Here is an 11,173-nt window from a genome sequence, read left to right on the forward strand (position 1 = left end):
CCTCCTAGACCCTGCCCAACACAGGAAGCCATTAAAGAGCAAATCAATCAGTCAGCCCTATGGAAACTTTAGGGGGAGGGGGGGGGGGGGGGACCAACTTCCATGGAAAGCTTGCGGAGGGGCACGTTGCCAGGGGGAGTGAGATGCACTACGTAGCCTTACCAAATATAAATTCATTGCAGGCTCTTGGAAACTTGTGTTTTCGTAAACACAAGAATAGTGTGTAAGCGATTTCCCGATTTGGAGTGATTGAGATGCTAAGCATGCATGGGCCCCCGGGAAGGAACAACAGAGGAGGGGCGGTCAGTGGTGGAAAAAGTTATCACGTTTTGTGCTTGAGTAAAAGTATCAATACCGCAATGTAAAAATACTCTGTTACAAGTAAAATTCAAAATGTACTCGAGTAAAAGTACAAAAGTATTGGCATCAAAATGTACTTGAAGTACCAAAAGTAAAAGTACTCATTATGCAGACCATCCCATTTCATGTATAAAAAACATTTGAAAATAGCTCACCCGCGACGCATACCACTGTTTCTCCCACATTTCCCGCTCTACACGCCTTGCAATGTGGCACGTTGTGACGCATTGTGAGCCTGTAGATCTTCTCCTTTTGCCGAATGTTCTCCTTTTTTCCAGCACAATGTTCACCTACTGTACTATGACATGCCCAGAATAGGGACGCTAAGATGCATGTGGCTAAACGCAGAGCTCTTTTGAACAGCCATGGCATACAGACTATGGTATGGTCCTGAATACAAAATGACCGTGATGGCAGATCTCAACAGCACGCCAAGTTGAAGTTGTGCTCTCGTCTCGGTTGTTTATTCTTCTTTTGAAGAAGTTCAGTGCCTGGGGGAACAAAGTCATTTGCTCAGTGACCCATGCCGCTGCACTCTGCGCCACAGAACATATCTCTTTTTCACCAGGCATGGACTGAGTCAACCTGCCGGCTGCCGCCATTGCAAATGAGTTCCTTCGAATCCTATCAGATCCCACCAGCATCTGCTGTAATCTAGTTTTGTGTGGTCTTCTCTTAACTTTGTTGGTAAGTAGACCTTTCAGGAGATAACACATTGCACTTAAGTTAACCACAGGAACCCAGTTAGCGTCCCTCACAATAGGTGGACCAAAACTGGCGAACATTCAGTGAAAACAGCTGATCTACAAGCTCTATCTAATTTATAGTTACTTGGATGCTGAGGATGACTCGACTTTCTCAAAAAGGAGGCTCTACAATCTCGAGCTTGTACATCTGCTATTTTTGAAGTTTTTAAAAAAAATATCTCCTGGGGGTCTCTGGCACAAAACCTTTTCTGATGCATACATATCAATGTGGGGGCTCCATGGCATACATATCAATGTGGGGGTCCTTGACTTGTTTGAGAACCATTGGTCTATTAGAGATAGGGTGAGAAGTTCAGTCACCCGAGAGAGATTTGGAGTAGAACCGCTGCTCCTTCACTTGGAAAGGACATCCCTTGCCAATGACCAGATGGAGGGATTACATCTCCACACTGGCCTGGGTACGCATGGGGATCCCATGGCTAATGTTGCGCAGTAGAGGGAAGACTGGAAATCTCTGTTGGAACTGTTACCCCTGTGACCCTATTCCAGATAAGCGGTTGAAGATGGATGGTAATGTAGGTGCTACAGTAGCCCATTTAATGCTGTCCATTTGCCAAATGGCAAATGGACTTATAGTTTCTAACATCATATACCACAGTGGGCCTCAGCACCCAAGTACTCGCTCTTCTCCTACATGAATATCATACATTCTGTCAGGGACATCAATGTGTGTGTGTGTGTGTGTGTGTGTGTGTGTGTGTGTGTGTGTGTGTGTGTGTGTGTGTGTGTGTGTGTGTGTGTGTGTGTGTGTGTGTGTGTGTGTGTGTGTGTGTGTGTGTGTGTGTGTGTGTGTGTGTGTGTGTGTGTGTGTGTGTGTGTGTGTGTGTGTGTGTGTGTGTGTGTGTGTGTGTGTTTCAATTCAAATGAATTTAAAGACGTTACTGTGCCAGTAACCACTTACTTTGTACTTGGGTACTTCTTTTCCTTCTTCATTAAAAGACATATATTTTTTTAGCTTTATTGCCTTTATTGATAGAGATAGACAGTAGATTGACAGGAAATGGATGAGAGAGATGGGGAGTGACATGCAGCAAAGGCCGTCGGGATTGGGACTCGAACCAGCGACTCGCTATCAAGCTACACTGAGCCTAGGTACCCGACCAGGTAATTTTTACTACATCTATCTGGGGGTCCTTGGCATGTAAAGGTTTGGGAATGCCTGTCTTACTGCATGTGGTAATATGAGTCCTGTATCTCCTCACATTACCTGTGAAGCTGGTTAAAAGCAAGGTATGAAATGATTTACAGTATGTAGCCTAATCTACACATAATCTTCTACCTAAGGATTCTTTTATCTCCACAGGTCATATACTTTTATCTCTCTAACTTAAGTCATATACTTTTTATACATCAGTGCCTTTCACTGTCTAAACCTGTGTCGGTATAGCCTCAACCTCTAGATTTATGGCAGCACCTGTACTGTGTGCTAGCACAGCGCACACATCAAACTGTTAACTGAGCGGAGGAAACTGTTCCAGCAAGCAGGGGAAGTCCCATCAAATCCAACCCCAGAATCCCCCAAATCATCAGCAACTTTGTTCTTGCCAGCAGAGATAAAGCTCTGGAATCCTCCCCAACCATTATGCTTAATGATCTGCTTAACTAGCCACGCTATGCCAAAGTCGGTTCCAAGAAGAAAGGCGACTTCAAGCGGCACAAATATCTACACGCTCCGTTTGTCTTCCCCTCTAGCATGCAATGTGTAACTTGCAACGCACATACTGTGTACGGTATAAGGAGGAGTCATATTTGTGGTTCGTTCTTATACCTGGAGCTTCATCAAAGCCTTTTTTTTTTCTCCTTCTTTTTAATGGAAAATATACATTGAATCTGGGCACCAGTCAGTATTAGTAGGCGGTTTTATGAGCCGATATCTGTCCCAGCCGGCAGAGTCGATGAGCCCGGACTTGACTTCTCTCTGCGCCACCTGCCTTTAGATTCACCCACATTAGAGAGATCACTGCAGACTGCCACTTAGGCTAATTATCCAATACCTCTGTTCATTAACTTACTTTAAACCTGGCGTCACTATTTTCTATTTCGTCATAAGATAAAAAAAATCATGTTATTAATTTATAGGGCTTGAATCAAAATTTGGTTAAAAAGAACTCCAAGCTAATGCTGTTGTACCACTGGGGTGGGGTGTGGGATGCACATGTATTATAGTGCCGTTCTATTTGTGTGTGTGTGTGCGTGTCTGCGTGTGTGCGTGCGTGCGTGCGCGCGAGAGAGAGATCTCATCAGATGCTTGACAGTTCAATAAGATATAAATAAACATACATGTCATGTTTATGAAGACCGTTGTTCAGATTGGAAATTCTGTACTTGAGGATTATGTGGTCTGAAAACGATGTGGAGGCTGTTTGGCTCCATTTGGTGTCTGGTTCTATTTAACTCAACATACACTGTCCCCGACTACACTCCTCCAGCCCTGGTCTTGTCCCACACACACATAGTGTTTCTCCATGTATTCCTGTATGTGTGCATATGCACAAGATTGCATTTGAAATCGTTGGGGCACTGAGGGTCTTTTGGTCTCTGCGTCGTTACAATGGTCCACCGCTGCTGCCTGCGACTCAGTTTGTCCTCTTCGTTCCCTCGCCTTTGGTTTGTCAGGTGTTATGCGAGGTCTAAGGTTACCTCATTCCTGTTCGTCTCCACCAGTACACACACAGAAACCACTTCAAACTGAGCATCAGAGTGGGGTAGAAAGGCGATTTTTAAGTGACTTTGAACTTGGCCCGGCCGAACCGTTGACACAAGGCAGGATGGACCCGTTCTTTCATGTCGTAGACACCAAATTCTGACCCCATGATCCGAATGTCACATCAGAAATCTAGACTTGTCAGACGCGAGCAACGTTCTTGATTCTTCTCACAGGCTCACCAATTTTGCTGAGCCTATGTGCAACATTGTAGCCTCGGTTTCCTGTTCTTATAGCTGACAGAAGTGGCACTAGTTGTGGTCTTCTGCTGTTGTAGCCTATCTTCCGCAAGGGCTCACATGTTGTGCTTTCAGAGATGCTCTTCTGCATACCTTGCAGTCGGTTGTGACGAGCGGTTATTTGAGTTACTGCCGCCTTTCTATCAGCTGGAACCAGCCTTTCTCCTCTGACCTCTGGGATCAACAAGGCATTTTGGCCTATACAGAACTGCTGCTCGCTGGATTGTTGTCTCCGCCAGACCGAAGGCATGGGGAGACTGTTTTGCACCCTGTCCGTCTGTCCGTGTGTGTGTCCGTCCGTGCATGTGTCCGTCTCAGGTTCATTTCAGAACCTCTGCCCCACATTTTTCACATGGGCCTGTTCCAGCGTCACCATGAGGCAAATACTTTGCCAGTACTCCTACCGATTTTCTCCAAAAATCATGCAAATTTTGCAGGATTGGTCCATGAACACAGCCTGCGATTTTGGTGAAATTGCGCACGCACATTCCCCATTGGCAGATAGAGGAAGAAATGCCACTTTAAATTGTTCAAATCAGCTTCATGTTGAAGCTATAACAGAGGCCGAGTTGCGCTTTTACCAATAACTCCACCGATCAGTGTAAAACTATGTATGCACGATTGCACATAGAGGCCAAGGAAAAACCTTTGTCCTGCATTTTTTACATATGCCTTTTATATTGTCACCAGGAGGCCGACTTATGTAAAACACATTCTTTGATATTACCCCCTCTGATTGTATCCAAAAATCATGCAAATCAGTACACAGTATCTCTATAGTGATGTGATCAAGGCGGATTTGTAAGATATTTTATATTAAATCCTAATTGGCTAACATTGGTTTCCAAAGTTTGCAGGATTGTTCTGTTTTGAACAAAATGCCTCAAATCATGAACGCAGCCTGCAATTTCTGTGAAATTTTGCACGCACATTCCCACTAGGTCAAGGAACAAATTCCACCCTTTTCACATTTGCCTGTTATAGCGCCACCAGCAGGTCGAATTTTGCTAAACAATTTTTTGCCAAAAAATGCCTCAAATCATGCATGTAGCGTCCGATCGCGGGGAAAGGCCAAAGAAGACATGGCACTACTCTTTTCACATTGACCTATTGTAGCACCACCATGAGGCCACAATAACCTACCTGACCTGGCGGAGACCTGTACTCGGAAGAGCACTGCTTCTAGTTTCTTTCTCTTTTCCGCACCATTCTCTCTAAACCCTAGAGATGGTTGTGCAGATCAGCACTTTCTGAAATACTCAGACCAGGCACCATCAACCAATCAAAGTCACTCATCATCAATCAAAGTCACGTAAACAGTCGTGTGTACTTTTTGTATAGTTTATATATATCTATTTTGGTCATATATTACCTTGTATTAAGAATAATCAATAACAGGCCTACAGTACGAGCCTTCCGCGGGTCTCTCTCAGAAACTGTAATTGCATGACTGAGAGAGCGTCATCGTGCTCTCTGAAGTGGATCTTCAGGAGAGGGCATAGTTTATGCCGTTTCTCCTGAGTAGCCTCACGCCGTAATTGATAGTGAGTTGTGGTGGGAGAACTGCCAAACATCGGAGGAACTTTGACATGGCGTATTAACGAGGAACATGCAGGGGAAGCCTCTTCCTCATCTTGAAACCCTAAACCTGCAAACAAAGCTTTTGTTCCCCAATTCTGTGGCCAGACATTATGGTAATCTGTTCTGTCAGCTGCAGATATGGGACGCTATATGAAATCAGTGACTCTAAAGCCCGGTTTATTCTTCGCCGCATGACGGTGTTACATGCCGAAAAAGCTGATCTGCAAGCTGACATTGTGTCGCGTCCGTGGCGCATTGTACGACGCAGCATCAATTAGGCATAGCCCCCTCTTGGACAAGGAAATGTTTAGCTGTTGAAAATGACAACAGCAATTTATCGTGCTGTCGTTTTTGCTGTTGTAAACACTACCAATGTACGCATCCTCAAAGTGTGTTTCTCATCAGCATTTTACGCTTTGCATATGGCAAATTGCGGTTCTCTCTGATGAGACATTGCATTCCCTCCCTGAGTGGACGAAATGAAAGGACAGCCATCAGAGGATGTCTGCGGTGTTGTTGCCTTCGACATTGGAAAAGAGAGAAAAAAAAAAGATTAGTAGTTACGTTGTAGAAACAGGTTTGCCCTCAATGTACCCCACAAAACTAAAAAACCCTCTGGTTGTTTATGCGCATATGGAACAACATTTGAATTGTACTAGATTTGGTTGAGGGAATGATTTTACGCAGTCCTTTGAAGACCAGACAGGCTAACACATTTCTCAAAGAGAACGGCGCTCTTGAAAGACAAAGAACTTTCAGATGGTGCTTCGCAAAATGTTCCAGACATGTTGTGTAGACAACAAAGACGAGAGCGAGGGACCTTTCCAGCCCAGTGGCTAAGGGTCTAAGGTCAAGTTGTTGTTTGGAAGCCTGTTTAAGTCAATTCAGCTACGATAGTGCGACTCTTGTGTTTTCTGCTTAACATGATGTTTCCAAATAATAGTATGTGGAAAAACTGCTGAGTCACTCTTGCTCATCTGTGGCGCCAACAGGTTTTGCTGTGTGATTTAGATGTTGCCGCCGTTTTGAACCCCCTGGCGAGATCTTTCCCATTATGGTCCCTATGCCAACGGTTTCTGTGGGAAACGTGACACTAGCGTATGGCATCTGGCTGATGGCCCGTAGCCTGTTGTGAGTTAATATGACAGTGTTATCGGTTGTAATAGACGATGATTAAGATGCTGTTTTACGGTTTGCTCATCTTGATCATTGTCTTTGTCATCATTATCATCAGAGCGGTTTGTCGGTTCTGCTGAATTACCGTCATAACACTTCACTGCTTCAATTACTGCACAGTAATGCCCTGGGTGCGGATTTAACTCTGATTTAATGTTAAGAAAAATGTGAGCGGTGCCTTTTCTGTGAATCATCAATTAGGCGATTGCTGAAGCGATCACTTGTGCAGACATCCGGCTTTGGGTCACAACGACCAAGTTTAGCTGGTTTCACGCTTGCTGTTTCCCAAAAAAGGTTTGAACACTGAAAAAACATGTGCCTGTTTTCAGCCCATGGGGCGTGGCTTTACAGCTACCAATTTAAGCTAAACTAATTAATGGACCAGGTGGAAAAGGATGGATTAACGTCACCCGTCTTCAAGGCCAAAAGATGGCATCAGAGTTATGCCTTGTGGTGCCCCAGGCCCACCAGGCCCCAGGTTTTCAAATAATTGCAGTGTAGTGTTGAAAATTGGAAATATACTGTAGTAAAAGTACGTCAAAACTGTACTTAAGTACATTACTTGAGTAAATGTACTTAGTTACTTTACACCACTGACTAGGGGTTTGAGTCCTCTGTTGCGCATGCAGCTTAATTGGCCGGGCATCGGGACATGGCAATGAACACATGAGGTAAGCTTGGCACTGACATTGTTTTATTAACGACTCCCACACAGTGGTGGAAGAAGTACTCAGATTGTTTCACTTAAAGGGATAGTTCACCCCCTCTTTTTTTGCATTCCTATGCCAATAATTTGATGACCAGCAGTGGTTCCCTATGGAAACACAAAGAGCCTGCTTTGATTCCTATGGAGACACAAAGACTCCAATTATTGGCTTAGGATTAGGAATGCGACAAAAAAAAACAAAAATTCATGAATTCAAGTCTCCATGGGGTGAGTAATCGATAGTAAAAAAAGTAATTTTGAGTAAAAGTAGCTGCACTATAATATAAAAATACTGTTACAATTAAAAGGCTTGTATTCAATATTTTCTTTAATAAAAGCACAAAAGCATTGTGTAAAATTGTAAGGAATGTGTGGGTCAAGAAAGCGCACTAGGGATGGGAGTGGGACTGTTTAACGGTTCTGGAATGTGGTGACAGATTTCCATTCCGACACATCTCCATTCCGAACACCAGGTTAGCATTCACCAGGTTAGGTTAGCATTTCACCAGGTTAGAATTCACCAGATTATTTTATTTAGAGTAGCAAATCATTTTTTTACCCTCTTTTTCTCTCCAATTAAGTTGTGCATGGTGTTTGGCATAGACGCCCGACAAAGCAGGTTGCACTTGTCGCATTCCTAAGACAAAACATTTATTTCAAGTAAATTTACCCCCATTGATTCCGGATGGGGACCCAAATGCATTTGGGTACATTTATTGTAAACATTTTCTTTGTCTTAGGAATGCGACAAAAACAAAAAATATTATTGAACGAGTAATCAACAGAAAAAATGTCATTTTGGGTACTCCTTCATGTGGTTGATCAGAGTCCTGTCTATTCTAATGTAGTTTTTTGGTTTATTTTGTGGGAAAAGCTTTAGTTGAAAATGGCCAATCAACAAGCTCTCAATGCTTTGTGCTGTGACACGTTGTGAGCTTGTCAATCTGCTATTGATTAATTGATACAGTGGTGCTAAAAAGATAATACAAAAAGTCCTACGTTGTCAGCGACCGGGCCAACAGTGCCCGAGATTAGCTGGTAACAGACGGACGGACGGACGGACGGACGGACAGGGTCTGCCCATGGCTTCGGCCTGGTGGAGACAATAACCACTAACCAGCACGTTTGGTCAGAGTGATTAACTGTCAGAGCGTCCCATCTGCTGCTGACCCGTCCTGATTTGGACGCCTTTTCTTTTTCTATTCCTTTTCCTTGCCTCTTTCTTCTTCCTGCCTGTATTATGTGGAACAGCAGATAAAACCTGAGCAACGTTATAATAAGCAGCCATTCTAGAGGGTGTCACCCCCGGGTCTAATTAAAGACCTGGGAGGCAGAGCGAGATGGATGACTGCTCAGTGTGTCAGAGCGAGAGAGAGAGAGAGAGAGAGAGCTGCTAGCTGCTCCTGGCTGCTGGTTACAGTATGTGCAGGTGGCTAGGTGTAAACGTTAGCTTTTATCTTGGCTTTGAACAAGGGCAGGCTCAGGGGCCTGTGCAGGTGGGGTTAAGGAGGGATGAGGGATAGGGGTTTGCGGGGAGCTAGTGTAGGGTGGGAGGGAGGAGGGGGGGGGGGGTTTAACGGCTGGAGAACAGAGCCCGAGGCCATTGTTCGTCAAAAGGAGCCTATACTTCAGATGAGCTGCGGCGCGGACAGAGAGTGACACGATAATGTGTCTTGTGTTGTGTGTGTGCAACCGCTAATGATGAGGATCATATAGGCAGCGGTGTGGCCATAGGGGGTTGTCGTCTGGCTGGGGTAGAGGGGGGAAAAAAGAGACAACAACCAGATGCCTGGGTTGAGTAATTACATTGACTCACGGTGACCCCCTCAAGAGTAGAGACAAGAATGCGTGTGCGTGCGTGCATGCGCGCGCGTGTGTTTTGTTTTTAATTAAAGTAATGAGTCAAGCAGTAGCAAAGATTTTGGCAGTGTGCAGAATTACCCCGACATTAAGCCTCGTGACTCAGAGGTGATGTCAAAGGAGGGCGGTGATTGTCTTTCAGTTTATCACCACCACGCAGCCAAAAGAAAAATGTAAACTTAAACTTTGCACTTAAACGTTGGCCCAAGTTTCCAAGGTGAGGTGTCTCCAGAAAGTGGGATCTCCGCTTAGTTGTCCTCTGTACTGCGTGCCGCGAATAGACTATTTACAGTACAATGCTCACAGTTTGAGCTTGTAGATCGTCTATTTTCCGGCCCACCACGAGTCCACGACCAAGTAGAAATCAGGCCTGTACACTTCCACACTGCATCACATTTTGAAACAGCTCATCCACGCAGGACATTTCTCATGTTTAGCCAACGGGAAACAAGGACATTATCCACAGTGTTGAGTTGGTGATTCAGTGTTTGGGGGGGGGGACGCTCTTTTAATGATGTCACGCGCACTTCGCTGCTTATAGCATGTCAGACAATGGTGTATTGATATGCATACAGGCTCGTTCCTTTGTTAAATCACCCTATAGTGTGACACTACAACGTCTGTAAACGTTGTTGAGGTGTGAACGTAATGGTTGTTTTACATCAACGTATGTCCGTGCGCGTTTTCCTGCTGAAAAAGATTCAGGACGGTGTGTACGTGCGTGACACGACCAATTCAAGACTGATTATCGTGATTATCCACACTTTCTCTCTCGAGTCTCTCCCTCTCTCTCGGCTCCTGCATTTTTGCATGTAAAATCATCTGGGTCTAGTTCTTATTCAAATATGCATACCTCTCACTGGCGAGGCAAGTCAGGCACGTCGAAAACATCTCTCAAAGGGCTCTTTTTCGCCTACGAGAACCAAGAGAACTGCGCTGTGCCCGTGTAACGTATTTCAGTGGTTCTGGGTTTGTTTCCATGCACGCTAACGCTCGGTTTAATTCAGATAATGTTCTCGGATCTACGGACAAGATGTGACGGTTTTCATACAGCAGTTAACTGCGACCTACGGTCACAATTACTCTAAAAAGTAATACTATTATATTACTAGTAGAGTAATTATATGTAATAAGTAATATATTACTCTCTATAAGGTATTCACCTTGAGTACTCAGAATAGGCCTTTTACATAACTAACTTTTACATGACCTAACATTTTACATTCTCTGAGTTCTCCGGCATTGACACACTGTATTTTACAGTCACCTTTTTGGGGGACCTTTTTTTACTAAACAACAACTAATCTTACCTCATGCACCTACCTGTATGACGTGAAACAACGAGAATAGCAGACCGACAAGCGCACAATGTGTCACATTGTGATGTGTTGTAGCTTGTAGATCTGCTATTTTCGCTTATAGATGTAATAGAATGATCACAGAAAACTTCAAGGAAGCTCTGAAAAGTTTCACTTCAGGTCATGGAGGGAGGGTTCTGGGATACCCGTGGGCCATGGCAGTTGAAAAGAGACATTAAGACACTGTGCTGCTGTGACCTCCACCTGTGATCAGATATTGTGTGATGTAGTGTTGTTTTTGACAGCAAATTTTGATTAACTTTTAGTCATAGTCTTTTGAATAAAATTCAATTTAGTTTTAGTCATATTTTAGTCATCTGAAAATGATTTACTTTTAGTTTAGTTGACTAAATATAAGATTTTAGTAGACACAATTCATAGTTGATTTAGTCGCTAAAATGTATTTTGTCGGGCCTTGATGG

This window comes from Nannobrachium achirus, assembly GCF_963921795.1.
Source record: "Nannobrachium achirus genome assembly, chromosome: 12".
NCBI lineage: Eukaryota > Metazoa > Chordata > Actinopteri > Myctophiformes > Myctophidae > Nannobrachium > Nannobrachium achirus.